At 40.2% G+C, this 22,048-nt stretch overlaps 1 pseudogene; it reads left to right on the plus strand.

Moving 5' to 3' along the window:
* Window positions 1-20,301: 20,301 nt before the first annotated feature.
* On the plus strand, window positions 20,302-20,401 carry LOC127099078 (uncharacterized; annotated as a pseudogene).
* The last annotated feature ends 1,647 nt before the right edge of the window (window positions 20,402-22,048 follow it).

A 22,048-nucleotide genomic window follows, 5' to 3' on the forward strand; every position in this document is an offset into this window, starting at 1 on the left:
TGCATTTCCTGATATATTCATATATTTTATGTTACTTTGGGGATCATTCACTTATATTCATCGGCTCTCCACGTAGTTTGCTATTAAGATGGTGCTGACTCCTCGTATAAACTACTCGGGGTTACTCTAAAGCTAAAAGTTCGAGGAATCGGTATAATAGGTACTTATCCTGATCTAACATGTTGAGGTTCTCAGAGCGTTGTTATGGTAATGATTTTTTTTTTGTCTTGATTTCACTCAAGTTTTATAAAGTAAACAACCTTTATACTTATTGGGTGTGTTAAATTTTTTTTTTTTTGTTATGGCTCAAGAAAATTGAGGGGAATAGATAATAGAAATTTTTCACACTAGGGACTTAACTTAAAATAAATCTATATTATAAATTTTTTTTTTTTTTTTTTTAAAACAATAAGAAAGGGAAATAACAATGAAAGGGAAAATAACATACTTGAAAAATGGAAATGGAAGAAACAAGTTTTCCCCCCATACTTAAATTAAACATTGTCCCCAATGTTTTAAGGAAATGAAATACAATATGGAAAGGAAACAGAAACTAAACTAAGGTTGTCTTCCGCCTCTGGTTCTTGGACCTGGTGATCTCTGACGTAAGTCTAAGTTGTCGAACCTGCTAAACAACTCAGTAAACCGCTGGTCGGTTATGGCATTCCTAGCATCCTATTGCTGTTGCATTTGACGCATCATCTGCAGCATTTCGACATTCTGTGCCTGCATACCGTCGATAGTGTAACACCCCGAATAAAATAAGAGAATTATTTAAATTAAGTTAATAATATATTTAATAATTTAATTAAATAAATTGAATTATTGGATTATTATTATTATTATTATTTTGGAATAATAATTATTGGAAAATATATAAGTTGGAATAAGGAAAAAGAGTTTTCATTTTTGTAAAAGGGTTTTACGTGAAAACTGAGAAGCTGCAGAGAAGAGGAGAAAGGGGCAAAGAGGAAGAACCAGAGAGCAAAGGTTGGAGAAGAGCTTGGAGCTTAGAGATTTTGCCGGATTAACTCAGGTAAGGGGGGTTTATCGTCGTTTGATGGGTATTATAGATTAACATGTCATGGGTAGTGATAGCCGTTGAATTGACCCTAATTGGGATTATGAATGCTGGAAAATTTCGTTGGATGAAACTGTGTTTAGGCTGTAATTGAATATGTGTTTGGGTTAGTTGTGAATTTCCGAACGTATAGCTTTTTACGGAAGTTGAATCGGAGGTCCGGAAGTCCTCCAACGGCGGAAAATGCGGAGAACTCTGCATTCTGCCTTGTGTTAGCGCAGGGACTGTTGTTTTGCCTGCGTTAACCGGTTAACCCAGGGTGTTAACCGGTTAACACTGTTATATTTTGTGAAAATGTGCTGTTTTGCCTGCGTTAACCGGTTAACCCAGGGCGTTAACCGGTTAACACTGTTGCGTTTTGCCAGAAAATGTATTTTTCCTGCGTTAACCGGTTAACCCAGGGCGTTAACCGGTTAACACTGTTGCAGTGTGGAAAAATTGTTAATTTTTATGTTGTGAACTCAATTGGTGAGTGGCCTATTGTAGTTAATTATGATGAGTAAGTTTGTTGGGTTATGTGATGAAGAGTTGATGCAAATATGTTGATAAGTCGTGTTAAAGTTGTTGAAAATATTGAGTTGTAGGCTTGATGAGCCAAAATTGATTATAAGTTGTTTTGTTGAAAATACTGAGTTGTAGGCTGATGAGCCAAAGTTGATTATAAGTTGTTTTTGTTGAAAAAAGCTGTTGTGTTGCTGTTATTATTATGTTGTTGAAATTGCAAGTCGTACATGCCATATACATTCATATGCATAGAGTCGGAGCTTTGCTCACACCACGTTGGCCTGGATTGGCAAATTATGGAGCTTTGCTCACACCACGTTGGCCTGGATTGGCAAATTATGGAGCTTTGCTCACACCACGTTGGCCTGGATTGGCAAAATTTTAAGTTGAAAGTTGAAGGCTTATGCCTTGATGCCCACTAAAATGGCAATGATTTTAAGTTGGGAGTTTTACTCCGAATGGTACCACATGCATGACGAGTCGAGTCTCATTTGAGTTGCATTTTATGTTGTTATTGAGTTGCATTTTACGTTGTTATTGAGTATGATGTTTGAGTTGATGTGCCGTTACTGAATGCATGATATGATTAGGGTGATTAACGTGTAAGATTACTTAACATAACATGATAAATTATAATGTTTGTTATATCGATTGAGGAACTCACCCTTACAACTATTTTTCAGGTAACGAGCAGTAAGTGAGTAGAAGCTAGTGCTTGGAGTCTAGTGTAGTCTCCGTAGTGGGTCATGCTCTGATAGATGTAACATCGGGACGGGATGTTTTAACTTGTTGAACAATTTTATGTGTAATGTATTACAGATGTTGAATAACTTATATCCGCTGCGTATTTTGCAAGAAGTGTTTATGTTGAATTAAATAATGAGCATGACGGTTATTATGGTGTGAAATGTTGTGTGTGACACCCTTGGTGTATGACTACTCTGATATATATATTTGTTGTTTTATTAAATACTTGGGGTATTTTAGAAGGGTGTTACATTAGTGGTATCAGAGCAGGTCGGTCTGTCCGGCCAGTTGTCGTGTCGTTACTGTCTAACAATTGTGTAATTGTTACTAGTCTAACTTTTAAGTTGTGTTGTAGTGATAAGTTGAAATGGCTGGAAGGAATGACGCTGCAATGGCTGCCGCAATGCAAGCGATGGCACAGGCTGTGCAGAACTTGCCAAATGCTGGTGGAGATGCTGGATCACGTAGCTTGGCGACTTTTCAAAGAGAGAATCCGCCGGTGTTTAAAGGGAAGCATGATCCAGATGCAGCTTTAGGATGGTTGAAAGAGATTGAGAGAATCTTTCGTGTTATGGATTGCACTCCAGCTCAGAAGGTTCGGTATGGTACTCACATGCTAGCAGTCGAAGCTGATGACTGGTGGCTAGAGACTCACGAGAGGTTGACCGTGGCAGGTGAAGTCGTTACTTGGGATGTATTCCGTAGGGAATTTCTGAGGAAGTATTATCCGGAAGATGTCCGTGGTAAGAAGGAAATTGAATTCCTTGAGCTGAAGCAAGGAAACATGTCTGTCACTGATTATGCTGCAAAATTTGTGGAGTTGTCCAAATTTTATCCTCATTACACTGGTGCTGGTGCTGAATTTTCAAAGTGCATCAAGTTTGAAAACGGATTGCGCTCTGAAATTAAGAAGGCTGTTGGGTATCAGAAGATACGCATTTTTACTAAATTGGTTGATAGCTGCAGGATATTTGAAGAGGACAATAATGCTCATTATAAGATTGTCAGTGACCGCAGGGGAAAGCAGCATCAAAATCGTGGCAAGCCATATGATGTTCCAGCTGGAAAAGGGAAGCAAAGAGCTGTTCCGACTCAGAGGGCTAGTGGGGGAGGTGCTCCTGCTGGTATAGTTTGCTTCAAATGTGGTCAGGCTGGTCATAAGAGTAATGTATGCACTGCTGAAGTAAAGAGGTGTTTTCGTTGTGGTAAGATTGGTCATGCAATAGCTGATTGCAAGCACAAGGAAGTGATTTGTTTTAATTGTGGCGAAGAAGGGCATATTGGAAGTCAGTGTCAGAAGCCAAAGAAATCTCAGACGGGGAGGGTGTTCGCATTGACCGGAACTCAAACCTCCAGTGAGGACAGACTTATCCGAGGTACGTGTTATATTAATGGCTTTCCTCTTGTAGCTATTATTGACACAGGTGCGACTCATTCCTTTATATCTTTGGATTGTGCTGTGAAACTTAAGTTAGAGATATCTGAGATGTTTGGTAGTATGGTAATTGATACTCCTGCGAAGGGTTCAGTGACTACTACTTCGGTTTGTTTAAATTGTCCTTTGAGTATTTTTGGTAGAGAATTTGGGATGGACCTAGTGTGTCTTCCACTAGTGCAGATTGATGTTATTCTGGGTATGAACTGGTTGGTGTTCAACCGAGTTTCTATCAACTGTTTTGATAAGACGGTGGTCTTTCCTGAGATTGAGGAGGGGAAGAGTTTGTTTCTATCAGCAAGGCAAGTGAATGAGGAAGTAGCTGATGGGGCAGAGTTGTTTATGCTGTTAGCGACTTTGGAGGCTAAAGATAAACTGGTGATTGGCGATCTAGCCGTGGTGTGTGATTTTCCTGATGTGTTTCCGGAAGAGGTGAATGAATTACCGCCAGAGCGCGAAGTGGAGTTCTCGATTGATTTGGTACCTGGTACTAGGCCGATATCGATGGCTCCGTACCGTATGTCTGCTGTTGAGTTAACTGAATTGAAGAGTCAGTTGGAAGATCTGTTGGATAAGAAATTTATTCGTCCGAGTGTGTCACCGTGGGGTGCACCAGTGCTATTGGTTAAGAAGAAAGAAGGTACTATGAGGTTGTGTGTGGACTACAGGCAACTGAATAAAGTGACGATCAAGAATCGGTATCCTTTGCCGAGGATTGATGATTTGATGGATCAGTTGGTTGGTGCAAGTGTGTTCAGCAAAATAGATTTGAGATCTGGGTATCATCAGATCCGTGTGAAAACCGAGGATATTCAGAAGACTGCTTTCAGAACAAGGTATGGACATTATGAGTATTCTGTAATGCCTTTTGGTGTGACTAATGCGCCTGGAGTATTTATGGAGTATATGAATAGGATTTTCCATCCGTACCTAGACAAGTTTGTGGTGGTGTTTATTGATGACATTTTGGTGTATTCGAAATCTGAAGAAGAGCATGCTGAACATTTGAGAGTGGTTTTAGAAGTTCTACGAGAAAAGAAGTTATTTGCTAAACTATCCAAGTGTGAATTTTGGTTAGAAGAGGTTAGTTTTCTTGGTCATGTGATTTCAAGAGGTGGTGTTGCTGTTGATCCTTCTAAGATAGAAGCGGTATCTAAGTGGGAAGCTCCGAAGTCTGTTGCTGAGATTCGAAGTTTCCTTGGTTTGGCTGGTTACTATAGGAAGTTCATTGAGGGATTTTCTAAGTTGGCGTTACCGTTGACGATGTTGACTAGAAAGGGGCAAGCGTTTGTTTGGGACTCAAAATGTGAAGAAGGTTTCCAAGAGTTAAAGAGAAGGTTAACTACTGCTCCTATTCTGATATTACCGAGTTCGTCGGAATCATTTGAAGTTTACTGTGATGCTTCATTGTTGGGTTTGGGTGGTGTGTTGATGCAGAATAAGCAGGTTATAGCTTATGCTTCAAGACAGCTGAGGGTTCATGAGAGGAACTATCCAACCCATGATTTAGAGTTGGCAGCTGTGGTATTTGTTCTGAAGTTATGGAGGCATTACTTGTATGGATCAAGATTTGAAGTTTTCAGTGACCATAAAAGTTTAAAGTATTTGTTTGATCAGAAAGAGCTGAATATGAGACAGAGAAGATGGTTAGAGTTTCTGAAGGATTATGACTTTGGTTTGAATTACCATCCGGGTAAAGCAAACGTAGTGGCTGATGCATTGAGTCGGAAATCATTACATATGTCTATGCTAATGGTTAAGGAATTGGATTTAATTGAGCAGTTTAGAGACTTGAGTTTGGTGTGTGAGAGTACTCACAATAGTGTTAAATTGGGAATGTTGAAGTTAACAAGTGGTATTCTGGACGAGATCAGAGAGGGTCAGAAATCCGATGTGCTTTTGGTTGATAAGTTGACTCTAGTGAATCAAGGTCAAGGTGGCGAATTCAGAGTTGATGAGAATGGTATTCTGAAATTTGGTAAGCGGGTGTGTATTCCGGATGTTGCCGAACTTAAGAAGAGTATTCTTGAAGAAGGGCATCGTAGTGGGTTGAGTATTCATCCTGGAGCTACGAAGATGTATCATGATTTGAAAAAGTTATTTTGGTGGCCGGGAATGAAAAGAGAAATTGCGAGTTTTGTTTATTCCTGTTTGACTTGTCAGAAGTCAAAGATTGAGCATCAGAAGCCATCTGGGCTAATGCAACCGTTGGCTATTCCAGAGTGGAAGTGGGATAGTATCAGTATGGATTTTGTTTCTGGTTTACCGAGGACAATTAAGAATTTTGAAGCTATTTGGGTGATTGTTGACAGATTGACAAAGTCGGCTCATTTCATTCCGATCAGAATGGACTATCCGTTAGAGAGATTAGCCGAGTTGTATATTGAGAAGATTGTAAGTTTGCATGGTATTCCGTCTAGTATTATTTCGGACAGAGATCCTAGATTTACATCGAAGTTCTGGGAAGGTTTGCAGAGAGCTTTGGGAACTAAACTGAGATTGAGTTCTGCATATCATTCGCAGACTGATGGTCAGACTGAGAGGACGATTCAGTCACTAGAGGATCTTTTGAGAGCTTGTGTTTTGGAAAAGGGAGGTGCTTGGGATTGTTATTTACCTTTGATTGAGTTTACCTACAACAATAGTTTTCATTCGAGCATTGGTATGGCGCCGTTTGAAGCTTTGTATGGTAGGAGATGTCGGACACCTTTATGTTGGTATGAGTCCGGTGAGAGTGTTGTGGTTGGACCAGAGATTGTTCAACAAACTACGGAAAAGATTAAGATGATTCAGGAGAAGATGAGAATTGCTCAGAGTCGTCAGAAGAGTTATCATGACAAGAGGAGGAAATCACTTGAGTTCCGAGAGGGAGATCACGTGTTTCTTCGTGTTACTCCGATAACTGGTGTTGGTCGAGCTTTGAAGTCAAAGAAGTTGACACCTCGATTTATTGGTCCTTATCAGATTTTGGAGAGGATATGAGAGGTAGCCTATCGTATCGCTTTACCGCCGTCACTTGCGAATTTGCATGAGGTTTTTCATGTGTCTCAGTTGAGGAGGTACATTCATGATCCGTCGCATGTGATCCAAGTAGATGATGTACAGGTGAGAGATAACCTGACTGTTGAGATATCGCCTATGAGGATTGAGGATCGAGAGTTGAAACAGTTGCGGGGTAAAGAGATTGCCTTGGTGAAGGTAGCTTGGGGAGGACCAGCAGGTGGCAATGTGACTTGGGAACTGGAGAGTCAGATGAAGGAGTCTTATCCGGAGTTATTTGCTTGAGGTATGTTTTCGAGGACGAAAACTCTTTTAGTGGGGGAGAGTTGTAACACCCCGAATAAAATAAGAGAATTATTTAAATTAAGTTAATAATATATTTAATAATTTAATTAAATAAATTGAATTATTGGATTATTATTATTATTATTATTTTGGAATAATAATTATTGGAAAATATATAAGTTGGAATAAGGAAAAAGAGTTTTCATTTTTGTAAAAGGGTTTTACGTGAAAACTGAGAAGCTGCAGAGAAGAGGAGAAAGGGGCAAAGAGGAAGAACCAGAGAGCAAAGGTTGGAGAAGAGCTTGGAGCTTAGAGATTTTGCCGGATTAACTCAGGTAAGGGGGGTTTATCGTCGTTTGATGGGTATTATAGATTAACATGTCATGGGTAGTGATAGCCGTTGAATTGACCCTAATTGGGATTATGAATGCTGGAAAATTTCGTTGGATGAAACTGTGTTTAGGCTGTAATTGAATATGTGTTTGGGTTAGTTGTGAATTTCCGAACGTATAGCTTTTTACGGAAGTTGAATCGGAGGTCCGGAAGTCCTCCAACGGCGGAAAATGCGGAGAACTCTGCATTCTGCCTTGTGTTAGCGCAGGGACTGTTGTTTTGCCTGCGTTAACCGGTTAACCCAGGGTGTTAACCGGTTAACACTGTTATATTTGTGAAAATGTGCTGTTTTGCCTGCGTTAACCGGTTAACCCAGGGCGTTAACGGTTAACACTGTTGCGTTTTGCCAGAAAATGTATTTTTCCTGCGTTAACCGGTTAACCCAGGGCGTTAACCGGTTAACACTGTTGCAGTGTGGAAAAATTGTTAATTTTTATGTTGTGAACTCAATTGGTGAGTGGCCTATTGTAGTTAATTATGATGAGTAAGTTTGTTGGGTTATGTGATGAAGAGTTGATGCAAATATGTTGATAAGTCGTGTTAAAGTTGTTGAAAATATTGAGTTGTAGGCTTGATGAGCCAAATTGATTATAAGTTGTTTTGTTGAAAATACTGAGTTGTAGGCTGATGAGCCAAAGTTGATTATAAGTTGTTTTTGTTGAAAAAAGCTGTTGTGTTGCTGTTATTATTATGTTGTTGAAATTGCAAGTCGTACATGCCATATACATTCATATGCATAGAGTCGGAGCTTTGCTCACACCACGTTGGCCTGGATTGGCAAATTATGGAGCTTTGCTCACACCACGTTGGCCTGGATTGGCAAATTATGGAGCTTTGCTCACACCACGTTGGCCTGGATTGGCAAAATTTTAAGTTGAAAGTTGAAGGCTTATGCCTTGATGCCCACTAAAATGGCAATGATTTTAAGTTGGGAGTTTTACTCCGAATGGTACCACATGCATGACGAGTCGAGTCTCATTTGAGTTGCATTTTATGTTGTTATTGAGTTGCATTTTACGTTGTTATTGAGTATGATGTTTGAGTTGATGTGCCGTTACTGAATGCATGATATGATTAGGGTGATTAACGTGTAAGATTACTTAACATAACATGATAATTATAATGTTTGTTATATCGATTGAGGAACTCACCCTTACAACTATTTTTCAGGTAACGAGCAGTAAGTGAGTAGAAGCTAGTGCTTGGAGTCTAGTGTAGTCTCCGTAGTGGGTCATGCTCTGATAGATGTAACATCGGGACGGGATGTTTTAACTTGTTGAACAATTTTATGTGTAATGTATTACAGATGTTGAATAACTTATATCCGCTGCGTATTTTGCAAGAAGTGTTTATGTTGAATTAAATAATGAGCATGACGGTTATTATGGTGTGAAATGTTGTGTGTGACACCCTTGGTGTATGATTACTCTGATATATATATTTGTTGTTTTATTAAATACTTGGGGTATTTTAGAAGGGTGTTACATTAGTGGTATCAGAGCAGGTCGGTCTGTCCGGCCAGTTGTCGTGTCGTTACTGTCTAACAATTGTGTAATTGTTACTAGTCTAACTTTTAAGTTGTGTTGTAGTGATAAGTTGAAATGGCTGGAAGGAATGACGCTGCAATGGCTGCCGCAATGCAAGCGATGGCACAGGCTGTGCAGAACTTGCCAAATGCTGGTGGAGATGCTGGATCACGTAGCTTGGCGACTTTTCAAAGAGAGAATCCGCCGGTGTTTAAAGGGAAGCATGATCCAGATGCAGCTTTAGGATGGTTGAAAGAGATTGAGAGAATCTTTCGTGTTATGGATTGCACTCCAGCTCAGAAGGTTCGGTATGGTACTCACATGCTAGCAGTCGAAGCTGATGACTGGTGGCTAGAGACTCACGAGAGGTTGACCGTGGCAGGTGAAGTCGTTACTTGGGATGTATTCCGTAGGGAATTTCTGAGGAAGTATTATCCGGAAGATGTCCGTGGTAAGAAGGAAATTGAATTCCTTGAGCTGAAGCAAGGAAACATGTCTGTCACTGATTATGCTGCAAAATTTGTGGAGTTGTCCAAATTTTATCCTCATTACACTGGTGCTGGTGCTGAATTTTCAAAGTGCATCAAGTTTGAAAACGGATTGCGCTCTGAAATTAAGAAGGCTGTTGGGTATCAGAAGATACGCATTTTTACTGAATTGGTTGATAGCTGCAGGATATTTGAAGAGGACAATAATGCTCATTATAAGATTGTCAGTGACCGCAGGGGAAAGCAGCATCAAAATCGTGGCAAGCCATATGATGTTCCAGCTGGAAAAGGGAAGCAAAGAGCTGTTCCGACTCAGAGGGCTAGTGGGGGAGGTGCTCCTGCTGGTATAGTTTGCTTCAAATGTGGTCAGGCTGGTCATAAGAGTAATGTATGCACTGCTGAAGTAAAGAGGTGTTTTCGTTGTGGTAAGATTGGTCATGCAATAGCTGATTGCAAGCACAAGGAAGTGATTTGTTTTAATTGTGGCGAAGAAGGGCATATTGGAAGTCAGTGTCAGAAGCCAAAGAAATCTCAGACAGGGAGGGTGTTCGCATTGACCGGAACTCAAACCTCCAGTGAGGACAGACTTATCCGAGGTACGTGTTATATTAATGGCTTTCCTCTTGTAGCTATTATTGACACAGGTGCGACTCATTCCTTTATATCTTTGGATTGTGCTGTGAAACTTAAGTTAGAGATATCTGAGATGTTTGGTAGTATGGTAATTGATACTCCTGCGAAGGGTTCAGTGACTACTACTTCGGTTTGTTTAAATTGTCCTTTGAGTATTTTTGGTAGAGAATTTGGGATGGACCTAGTGTGTCTTCCACTAGTGCAGATTGATGTTATTCTGGGTATGAACTGGTTGGTGTTCAACCGAGTTTCTATCAACTGTTTTGATAAGACGGTGGTCTTTCCTGAGATTGAGGAGGGGAAGAGTTTGTTTCTATCAGCAAGGCAAGTGAATGAGGAAGTAGCTGATGGGGCAGAGTTGTTTATGCTGTTAGCGACTTTGGAGGCTAAAGATAAACTGGTGATTGGCGATCTAGCCGTGGTGTGTGATTTTCCTGATGTGTTTCCGGAAGAGGTGAATGAATTACCGCCAGAGCGCGAAGTGGAGTTCTCGATTGATTTGGTACCTGGTACTAGGCCGATATCGATGGCTCCGTACCGTATGTCTGCTGTTGAGTTAACTGAATTGAAGAGTCAGTTGGAAGATCTGTTGGATAAGAAATTTATTCGTCCGAGTGTGTCACCGTGGGGTGCACCAGTGCTATTGGTTAAGAAGAAAGAAGGTACTATGAGGTTGTGTGTGGACTACAGGCAACTGAATAAAGTGACGATCAAGAATCGGTATCCTTTGCCGAGGATTGATGATTTGATGGATCAGTTGGTTGGTGCAAGTGTGTTCAGCAAAATAGATTTGAGATCTGGGTATCATCAGATCCGTGTGAAAACCGAGGATATTCAGAAGACTGCTTTCAGAACAAGGTATGGACATTATGAGTATTTTGTAATGCCTTTTGGTGTGACTAATGCGCCTGGAGTATTTATGGAGTATATGAATAGGATTTTCCATCCGTACCTAGACAAGTTTGTGGTGGTGTTTATTGATGACATTTTGGTGTATTCGAAATCTGAAGAAGAGCATGCTGAACATTTGAGAGTGGTTTTAGAAGTTCTACGAGAAAAGAAGTTATTTGCTAAACTATCCAAGTGTGAATTTTGGTTAGAAGAGGTTAGTTTTCTTGGTCATGTGATTTCAAGAGGTGGTGTTGCTGTTGATCCTTCTAAGATAGAAGCGGTATCTAAGTGGGAAGCTCCGAAGTCTGTTGCTGAGATTCGAAGTTTCCTTGGTTTGGCTGGTTACTATAGGAAGTTCATTGAGGGATTTTCTAAGTTGGCGTTACCGTTGACGATGTTGACTAGAAAGGGGCAAGCGTTTGTTTGGGACTCAAAATGTGAAGAAGGTTTCCAAGAGTTAAAGAGAAGGTTAACTACTGCTCCTATTCTGATATTACCGAGTTCGTCGGAATCATTTGAAGTTTACTGTGATGCTTCATTGTTGGGTTTGGGTGGTGTGTTGATGCAGAATAAGCAGGTTATAGCTTATGCTTCAAGACAGCTGAGGGTTCATGAGAGGAACTATCCAACCCATGATTTAGAGTTGGCAGCTGTGGTATTTGTTCTGAAGTTATGGAGGCATTACTTGTATGGATCAAGATTTGAAGTTTTCAGTGACCATAAAAGTTTAAAGTATTTGTTTGATCAGAAAGAGCTGAATATGAGACAGAGAAGATGGTTAGAGTTTCTGAAGGATTATGACTTTGGTTTGAATTACCATCCGGGTAAAGCAAACGTAGTGGCTGATGCATTGAGTCGGAAATCATTACATATGTCTATGCTAATGGTTAAGGAATTGGATTTAATTGAGCAGTTTAGAGACTTGAGTTTGGTGTGTGAGAGTACTCACAATAGTGTTAAATTGGGAATGTTGAAGTTAACAAGTGGTATTCTGGACGAGATCAGAGAGGGTCAGAAATCCGATGTGCTTTTGGTTGATAAGTTGACTCTAGTGAATCAAGGTCAAGGTGGCGAATTCAGAGTTGATGAGAATGGTATTCTGAAATTTGGTAAGCGGGTGTGTATTCCGGATGTTGCCGAACTTAAGAAGAGTATTCTTGAAGAAGGGCATCGTAGTGGGTTGAGTATTCATCCTGGAGCTACGAAGATGTATCATGATTTGAAAAAGTTATTTTGGTGGCCGGGAATGAAAAGAGAAATTGCGAGTTTTGTTTATTCCTGTTTGACTTGTCAGAAGTCAAAGATTGAGCATCAGAAGCCATCTGGGCTAATGCAACCGTTGGCCATTGCTTCAAACTCATCTGTTTATGGGTTTGTTTGTAAAGGCTCGGTGGTTTCAGGAGCGTTTAGATCGTAGAGGTGGCGGTCGGGGTTTGTGACATCAGTGAGGGCAGTATTTGGTAGAACAACGCTTGGGACGGCCTGGTTGTTCACCATAAGATAATATCCTCCGCCTAGTCTGTTCTTAATCAAGCGGCTGGATCGACAGTAGCTGATATCCATAGATAGGGGAGGTAGGGATTCTAAAGTTTGGAGTTTATCCCCTAGGTTTAGGCCAAGTGCTATGGTGGTGATTAATCCACCAATTATAAAAGGTTGCCGGCCTCTAGCACATAAGGTGCGGATATGATGAAAGAGAAAGGAGGCGGCGTTTACCTGAGTATCTGGTTCGAAGACGCACTGGAGGAAAAATAGTTCCTTTGACCTTGCTGTTGTTTGGCCTTCCAAAAACTGTGTTTTGCAAGATGCGGATAAAGTACCGGATAGTGGGGTTATGTATATGGGAGAGAAGGAGCTCTTCCCAGTTGTAGGTATCTATACCGGAAATTTTCTTAAAAAGGCCAAAAACGCCAACTGTGTTCCAGTTTGAGGTTGGAGGGATTCTGGCGTGCAGCAGACCTTCTGTGGGAAATTGTAGCATGGTACTCAATTGGTTTTGGGTTAGGGAGTACTCGGTGTTAAACATACGGAAGGTTGCGGTACCGGTTAAAAATTCGTCTTCACCGGCGGGAGTGGTGTAGTCGTATGAACTTAAGAATTCTAAGGTTAGGGATGGGTAGGTGGGTTGATTATGAGTGCAAAGGAAGGTTAAGTTGGCTTGACGGAGCATCCATTCGATGCCTTGGAGTAAGCCTAATTGTTGTAAACAAGGTAAATCGGGGTACCTGGTGGAAACGACGCCGCGCTGTTGGAAACGCTCGAATTGCTCTCTCTGATAATTGTCATCTACGGATCGGAAGATGATATTTCCGAAATTCTGATTTCCCGCCATTGTGATGAATTTTAAAGGGGTGATTTGGAAAGAAAAGAAATGTATTTGATAGGAGAGAATTGTTTGTGGTGAGTGAAGGAAGGTTTGGTGGGTATTTATAGGAGAAGGATTTGGAAGGTGGAAAGAAAAAGTGGTTGAAAAGTAATTAAGTGTGGTTAAATGAGAAACGAATGGGGAAGGTAAAAAGTTAAAGGTGTAACGTTCGTCTCCAACGGCTCCTTAACGTTCACTAGTCTGAGGAGTGTCACGCTCGTCACAGGGGTGTGACGTTCGTAACAGGCACTTGGCGTGCCGTCCGTCACGGATAGTGTGACGCTCGTCACACATTCCTTTTTGGAAAGGCTTCAGTAGCATTTCACAAAATCACTTCGGTAAAGGATTTAATTTTTGTTATTTATTTTGTTTTGTTTTGCTTATGATCAGTTTAGTCTGCAGTTTAATTTATGGTGCACGCTTAATCTGCTTTGTATAATAATAATTCATAGGTAGCAACAGTAGAGCATAATAGCTATTGCATAATAAAATTAAATAAACAGCTTCAATAAAAATGATCATAATGTAATACAGGAAAGGAAAATAATGAAATGAAAGAAAAAAATAAATGCGAACACGAATTCAAATAACATTAATGAAAAATCTAATTTAAAACTAAATAACTTAGAAAAATAACTGAACTCTATCCCTCTGTACGATCTCTGGCCGGAGGAGCAAAAGAGTTAACATGATGTAGCAACTCGTGAAACTGATTCGTCATACTGCTCATGTATCCTAGAACTTCGTCTCTCATGTTAGTAAATTCTCCTCTGAGGGCGTCTTGTTCTGACATCAAAGCTTCAATGGCGGTGTTATAATCAGTTCCGGGCATATGATGTCGGAGGTCAGGTATGGCTGATTCTTCGGTCCGAACAGGCTGAGGAGGAGGGTCAATATCATAATAGCCGGATGGTGTCTGAGGGTCAGATTCAGCATGAGGGATCTGGTCAACATAATTCTCATAGTCATTACAAATCTCATAATCCTGGATGGATTCAGTGGATCTAGCAGGAGTTGGGGTTTCATTCAGGTTATAGAGCCAGTTCCTTTGGTTATGAACACTAGTCCTAGGATCGGGCATGGTGAATAGGCAGAGAACCTGGTTATCAATAATAAGCTCAAACTCATCAGTCCCTAGGTTTGCTATAAACATAGTGTTGAAGAGGAAAGGTATACTCATAGTAGTAATGCCACAAAAAGGGCTAAGGTCAAGCATAGGCTGACGTAATCCAATGGCATTACCTATCATAGTGATCAAACCGCCTATTCTGATTGGTGCTCGCTCATCCTGGATAAGGTGGTCCAAATTAGCTAACATAAAAGTGGCACCGTTTACTGGACGGTTCTGGGAAGCACAAAATATGATGAAGAGTTCATCACGTGAAACTGAAGTACTATTTGGTTTCTTCCCAAATAAAGTGTGGGTCAGGATCTTATGGAAATAGCAAAAGGTCGGGTTGTGTATGTTTCCAGAGAGAAACTCATGTTCTTCGGGCTCATCATTTCCAGTCAGCCTACCCCAAAAGTGTTCAAGCTCTCTATATTCAAAAAGTTCTTCCTGGCTTACAGTGAATGTATCAAAGGAGGTAGGAAAACCCAAAAGGTTGGTGAAGTCTCTAATATTAAATTGGTACTCCATGTTGAACATTCTGAACTGGATAAAACCTATGCTAATTCCTTTTCCATGGCTGGGTAGATAGATTAATGAGCTAAGGAATTCTAGTGTGAGTCTCCGGTAGGTAGTGAAATGTCTCAGGATAGGGGAGGTCTCCCATCCTATCTGATTCAGCAAATACAGGACACTCTGTCTCAGTCCAAGGGCAGTCATAGCCCAATCATCAGCATATAAACTAGGTAGCATCTCTCTAGCGGCTAGTTCTTCAAACTTTTGTTTCTGAGCCATTCCTCTGAACTTGATACCCATACGATCAAAATGTCCCATCTGGTTAGTGTTAGCTAGAGAAAAGAAAACATGAGTTTAAGTCAGGATTTGGCCAAATGCCGAAAGAAGAAAAAATTATTATTATATATTTTTTTCTTTTTGAATAAATCAAGAATGAATGCTAAACAGAAATTAAAAGAATAATTAAGAAAGAAATAGGGAAATGATAATAATAGAATAATAAAATAACAAACTAATTTGTGGGTTGTCTCCCACTAAGCGCTTTGTTTAAATGTCGCAAGCTCGACAAAGAAACTGTTAAATATAATCTATAGGTCCTGGGGGCGTTTCGTCTAAGTGTAGGATTTGCGAATCCTCGTTGGTTTCCGCATAGTGATAGTGTTTCAGACGTTGCCCGTTTACGGTGAACGGTTCTGTAGATTTTCCTTTTATTTCTACCGCTCCACTGGGAAAGATTTTAGTGATATGAAAAGGCCCTGACCATCTGGATCGTAGTTTTCCCGGAATAACTTTAGTCTAGAGTTAAATAAAAGTACTGCGTCGCCTTGCTTGAAGATTTTCCTTGATATACGCTTGTCATGCCATTGTTTTGTTCTTTCTTTATAGATTCTGGCATTTTCATAGGCGTCTCTTCTGAGTTCCTCTAATTCGTTTATGTCAAGGATTCTCTTTTCACCGGCGGCTTTATAATTCAAATTTAGATTTCTAATAGCCCAATAGGCTTTATGTTCTAATTCTACCGGGAGGTGACAGGATTTTCCATAAATGAGCTTAAATGGGGTCGTCCCTATGGGGGTTTTATAAGCAGTTCGGTATGCCCACAAAGCTTCTGGTAATTTCAATGACCAATCTTTCCTTGAAGTGGCGACCGTTTTTTCTAGTATTTGCTTGATTTCTCTGTTAGATACTTCCACTTGTCCACTGGTTTGAGGGTGGTAAGGTGTCGCTATCCTATGTCTTACTCCATACTTAAATAATAATTTTTCGAGTACCTTGGATATAAAGTGCGATCCACCATCACTGACTACTATTCTTGGGATGCCAAATCTCGGAAATATTATATTTTTAAAGAGTCTAGTTACTACTCGGGTGTCATTTGTTGGGGATGCTACAGCTTCGATCCATTTTGATACGTAGTCAACTGCCACGAGTATGTATTTGTTACCGAAAGAGGATGGAAAGGGTCCCATGAAGTCTATCCCCCACACGTCGAAAATCTCTACTTCCAAAATACCTTTTTGTGGCATCTCGTCACGTCTAGATATGTTTCCCGTGCGTTGACATCTGTCACACTCCTTAATAGCCGCATGTACGTCCTTCCATATAGTTGGCCAATAAAAGCCAGCTTGTAGGATTTTAGAGCAGGTCTTGGATGTACTTGTGTGTCCACCATAAGGAGCGGAGTGGCAGTGTTGGATTATATTTTCTACCTCTTCTTCGGGTATACATCGACGGAAAATACCATCGGAGCCTCTTTTGAAAAGTAAGGGATCATCCCAGTAATAGTGTTTTATGTCGTAGAAGAATCGTTTCTTCTGCTGGTAAGATAAAGTAGGTGGAACTATTCCGGCAGCTAAATAATTGACGAGATCAGCGTACCATGGCGTGACGGATATAGCTAAGGTGGTTTCTACTTGCATGTCGGAGTTGCTCTCTTCCAAAGTAGCTATAAGTTTGTCATACGAGAAATCATCATTAATTGATGTTCTTTCCGGTTCAAGGTTCTCAAGTCTAGAGAGGTGGTCTGCTACTACGTTTTCAGTTCCTTTCTTGTCCTTGATTTCTAAGTCGAATTCTTGTAGCAACAAGATCCATCTTAGTAGTCTAGGTTTAGCATCTTTTTTTGTTAAAAGGTACCTGATAGCAGCGTGATCAGTGTAGACTATTATTTTAGCTCCTACCAAGTAAGAACGAAATTTATCTAGCGCAAATACCACTGCTAGGAGTTCTTTCTCGGTAGTGGCGTAATTCATTTGCGCTTCATCCAGGGTTCTGCTTGCGTAATATATAACGTGGAGCTTTTTATCCTTTCTTTGTCCTAAAACAGCACCTACAGCATAATCACTGGCATCGCACATTATTTCGAATGGTTCATTCCAGTCTGGTGTCTGCATTATGGGTGCGGAGATCAATGCTTGTTTAAGAGTTTGAAATGCTTTTAAACAGTTGTCGTCGAATATGAATTCAACATCTTTCATCAATAGTCCGGTTAAAGGTTTAGTTATCTTAGAGAAGTCTTTGATGAATCGTCGGTAAAAACCGGCGTGTCCTAAAAAGCTTCGTACTTCTCTCACGGTTCTTGGGGGTTGAAGATTTTCGATTACCTCTATTTTGGCTTTGTCTACTTCAATTCCTCTGTTCAAGATGATGTGTCCTAAAACGATTCCTTCTTGTACCATAAAGTGGCACTTTTCCCAGTTAAGTACTAAGTTTACTTTCACACATCGCTCAAGGACTCTTTCTAGGTTTTCAAGGCATTCTTCGAAACTTTGTCCGTATACAGAAAAGTCATCCATAAATACTTCCATGATGTTTTCGAGAAAGTCGGCGAATATTGCCATCATGCATCTTTGAAAGGTTGCAGGGGCATTACACAGACCAAACGGCATTCGTCTATAAGCGAAGGTACCAAAAGGGCACGTGAACGTTGTCTTTTCTTGGTCATCAGGGTGAATTGGTATTTGAAAGAAGCCTGAATAACCGTCTAGATAACAGAAATGTGAATGTTTTGCTAATCGTTCTAACATTTGGTCAATGAATGGTAAAGGGAAATGATCTTTTCGGGTTGCTTTGTTTAGTTTCCTATAATCAATGCACATTCTCCATCCCGATTCGATTCGTTTAGTTATAGTTTCCCTTTTTCGTTTTCAATAACGGTTATGCCTCCTTTCTTTGGTACAACGTGTACAGGGCTAACCCATTTGCTATCAGATATAGGATATATAATACCTGCTTCCAATAACTTGGTTATTTCTTTTTTACTACCTCACTCAGGATCGGATTTAGTCTTCTCTGGTGTTCCCTAGAGGTTTTACAGTCTTCTTCTAACATGATGCGGTGCATACAAATAGAAGGGCTTATTCCTTTAAGATCGGTGATGTGGTATCCTAGTGCGGTGGGGTACTTCCTTAAGATATGTAGGAGTTTTTCTGTTTCGAGTCTTCCTAGATCTGCATTAACTATCACAGGTCGTTCAAGTTCTAAGTCTAGGAATTCATATCTCAGATTTTTGGGAAGTGTTTTCAGCTCAGGGGTTGGTTTGTTAAGACATTGCGTAGGGTCCGGTGTTATTGCTAAACATTGGTTAGGTTTGTCTTCTAAAAGATAGTCTGATGATTTGTCTTCTCCTAACTCTGCTTCTTTTATGCATTCATCGATGATATCCATGAAGTAACATGTATCTTCTATTGCAGGTGCTTTCAAGAATTGGGAAAGAATGAATTCAATTTTCTCTTCACCTACTTCGAAGGTGAGTCGTCCTCGTTTTACGTCTATGATTGCACCGGCAATTGCTAAGAATGGTCTTCCCAGTATAATGGGTGTAATATCATCTTCTCTAATGTCCATAATTGTAAAATCAGTGGGAATGTAAAACTGACCTATGCGTACGGGAACGTTTTCAAGGATTCCTACAGGATATTTGATGGAACGATCTGCTAGTTGCACAGACATTTTGGTCGGTCTTAATTCTCCCATTTCCAGTTTCTTACATATGGATAAAGGCATAACGCTAATTCCGGCTCCTAAATCGCATAAAGCTTTGTCGATGACAAATTTTCCTATGTGACAGGGTATAGAGAAACTACCCGGATCCTTGAGTTTAGGAGGCATGTTTTGGATTATTGCGCTACATTCGGCAGGGAGTGTAACGGTTTCGCTATCCTCAAGTTTCCTCTTATTAGAAAGGATTTCTTTTAAGAATTTAGCATATGAGGGCATCTGCGTAATAGCTTCGGTGAACGGAATTGTAACGTTTAATTGTTTAAGGAGATCAACAAATTTTCTAAATTGGCCCGCATCTTTGGTTTTAACAAGCCTTTGAGGGTAGGGTATAGGTGGTTTGTAAGGTGGTGGGGGTATATAAGGTTCCTTCTTTTCTAGGGTTTCCTTATTACTCTCTTCCTTTTCCTTAGGTTCACTTTCCTCAGTTGATTTCTTAGGGTTTTGGTTTTCTATCCTTGGATCAGACGGTCCTTCCACTTCCGTTCCACTTCTTAATATAATTGCATGAGCTTGGCTTCTCGGATTAGGTTGGGGCTGTCCAGGGAATGTACCAGTTGGGGCAGCAGTAGGTGCTTGTTTTTGAGCTACTTGTGATATTTGTGTTTCCAGCATTTTGTTATGGGTAGCCAAGGCATCTACTTTGCTTGCTAGTTGTTTAAGTTGTTCGCCAGTGTGTACATTCTGGTTTAAGAAATCTTTATTGGTTTGTTGTTGGGAAGCTATAAAGTTTTCCATCATGATTTTCAAGTTGGATTTTCTAGGGGTATTATTGTTAGGCATGGATGGGTTCGGTTTCTGATATCCCGGAGGTATAGATGGGGCTTGATTTGGAGACTGTCCAGGTGCGTACAAAGCATTATTACTCTTATATGACAAGTTTGGATGGTTCTTCCAATTTGGGTTATAGGTATTCGAATAGGGGCTTCCTTGAGCATAGTTTACTTGCTCTGCTTGGATTCCTGTCAAGAGTTGACAGTCCGTAGGAGTGTGGCCTTGGATTCCACAGACCTCGCAATTCTGAGTTATAGCAACCACGGCGGCTGGGGGTGATACGTTTAAACTTTCAATTTTCTGGACCAAAGCATCCACTTTTGCATTAACGTGATCAAGGTTACTTATCTCGTACATGCCAGTTTTCGGTTGAGGTTTTTCCACCGTTGTTCGTTCGGTTCCCCACTGATAGTGGTTTTGGGCCATGCTCTCGATAAGCTGGTAAGCATCAGCATAAGGTTTGTTCATTAATGCACCACCTGCAGCGGCGTCTATTGTTAACCTTGTGTTGTATAAGAGACCATTATAAAATGTGTGAATTACTAACCAGTCTTCCAAACCATGGTGTGGGCAAAGTCTCATCATGTCTTTGTATCTTTCCCATGCTTCGAAAAGAGACTCGTTGTCTTTCTGTTTAAATCCGTTTATCTGGGCTCTTAACATAGCTGTTTTGCTTGGCGGAAAGTATCGGGCAAGAAAAACTTTCTTCAACTCGTTCCAGGTGGTGACTGAGTTGGAAGGGAGAGATTGAAGCCATCTTCTAGCGCTATCTCTTAATGAGAAAGGAAAAAGACGAAGTCGAATTGCCTCTGAAGTGACACCATTAGCTTTAACAGTATCAGCGTATTGAACAAATACAGATAAATGAAGGTTTGGATCCTCGGTAGGATTTCCAGAGAATTGGTTCTGTTGCACAGCCTGCAACAGCGAAGGTTTAAGTTCGAAGTTGTTTGCTTCGATTGCGGGTGGAGCAATACTTGAATGCGGCTCATCTTGCGATGGAGCGGCGTAATCTCTAAGAGCACGAGCTGGTTCTGCCATCTCGGTTATTGAAGGAAAAAGGTTTTTGAAATCAGGAAGTTCTATAGGAGGGAGATTGTTTGCAGCACGATATTCCCGAATTCGTCGTAAGACTCGGAGATATAGCTCGATATCGTTGATTCGTAAATAGAGCGGTTCGCCTTGTGAGCGAGTGCGTGGCATACAAATCAACGAAAGAAAGAATAGAAGAAAAAGAAACCTTAGTCTCTACAGCGTAACGGAAGAGTTACGATATCGATTAAATAAAAGTCCCCGGCAACGGCGCCAAAAACTTGATCGCTCGACTGTGTGAGTCGAGAATGGGATACAAACTGCAAGTGCACAGTTCTATCGCGTAGTTTTAAAAGATATCGATCCCACAGGGACTTATGAATCGATATACCGTTATCTAAGGTTACTACGTAAAGCTAAGGTGAAAAATGCTTGATTGTTTGGGGAAAAACTAAAGCTAAACTAAGATCTAGATTAAATATTAATAAAACGGATATCGGTATGTAGTTCGTCAAAACTAGGGAATCAAGTCTTTGTCGGTTTCTTGGTTTTAAAATAAATCGTTTCGGTTAACTTTATTGGTTAAAGGTTTTATCTCAAACTCTCGCTCTGTTGAATAAACCATGATTTTATATTAATGTAGCTGTCACTTATAATTAAGTCAAAAACCATATTTTGAAAGCAATAAAGTTGCAGAAACTCTTCTTAAGAAAACACTGACCGTTTTAAACACCCTTATCTCAAACTCTCGCTCTGTTGACTTAGGTTATATAATTAAATCCAAATGCTTAACTCTCGTCCTCACATTCAATCTTTAAAAATACTTTTTGGAAAAGGTCAGAATTTAATTAACTCTAAAACTTGCTCTCGCCCTGATCTAGAATTAATGCCTAACTTACACTGTCCAGTTAAAACCTCAAACTCTCGCTCTATTGATTTTAACTTCTTTATGTCCTTTACTTTTGTAAAAAATCTTGTTATTAAACCTGTAAGTTGAGACCGTAAAAAGATTGATTTTAATTTTAAGTTTAAATAGACCGACTCAGTCTTGATCCCTTATTCTGCTTACTTTACATATCGATATCTAGGCGAATTAGCCAGACATGCTAAATGAACAAGAATACATATCATGCATAAACAGACTCATTCCAGGCAGATAATATAAATAAATAATAAAACAAAACATTAAATAATGATTAAAGAACCTGAATGCGTAATACAATAGTCTTGAACACTCCACCACAAGCCGGTAGGATTTGTTCTTGGAATCT

The sequence above is a fragment of the Lathyrus oleraceus genome, chromosome 6 (genome assembly GCF_024323335.1).
Source record: "Lathyrus oleraceus cultivar Zhongwan6 chromosome 6, CAAS_Psat_ZW6_1.0, whole genome shotgun sequence".
NCBI lineage: Eukaryota > Viridiplantae > Streptophyta > Magnoliopsida > Fabales > Fabaceae > Lathyrus > Lathyrus oleraceus.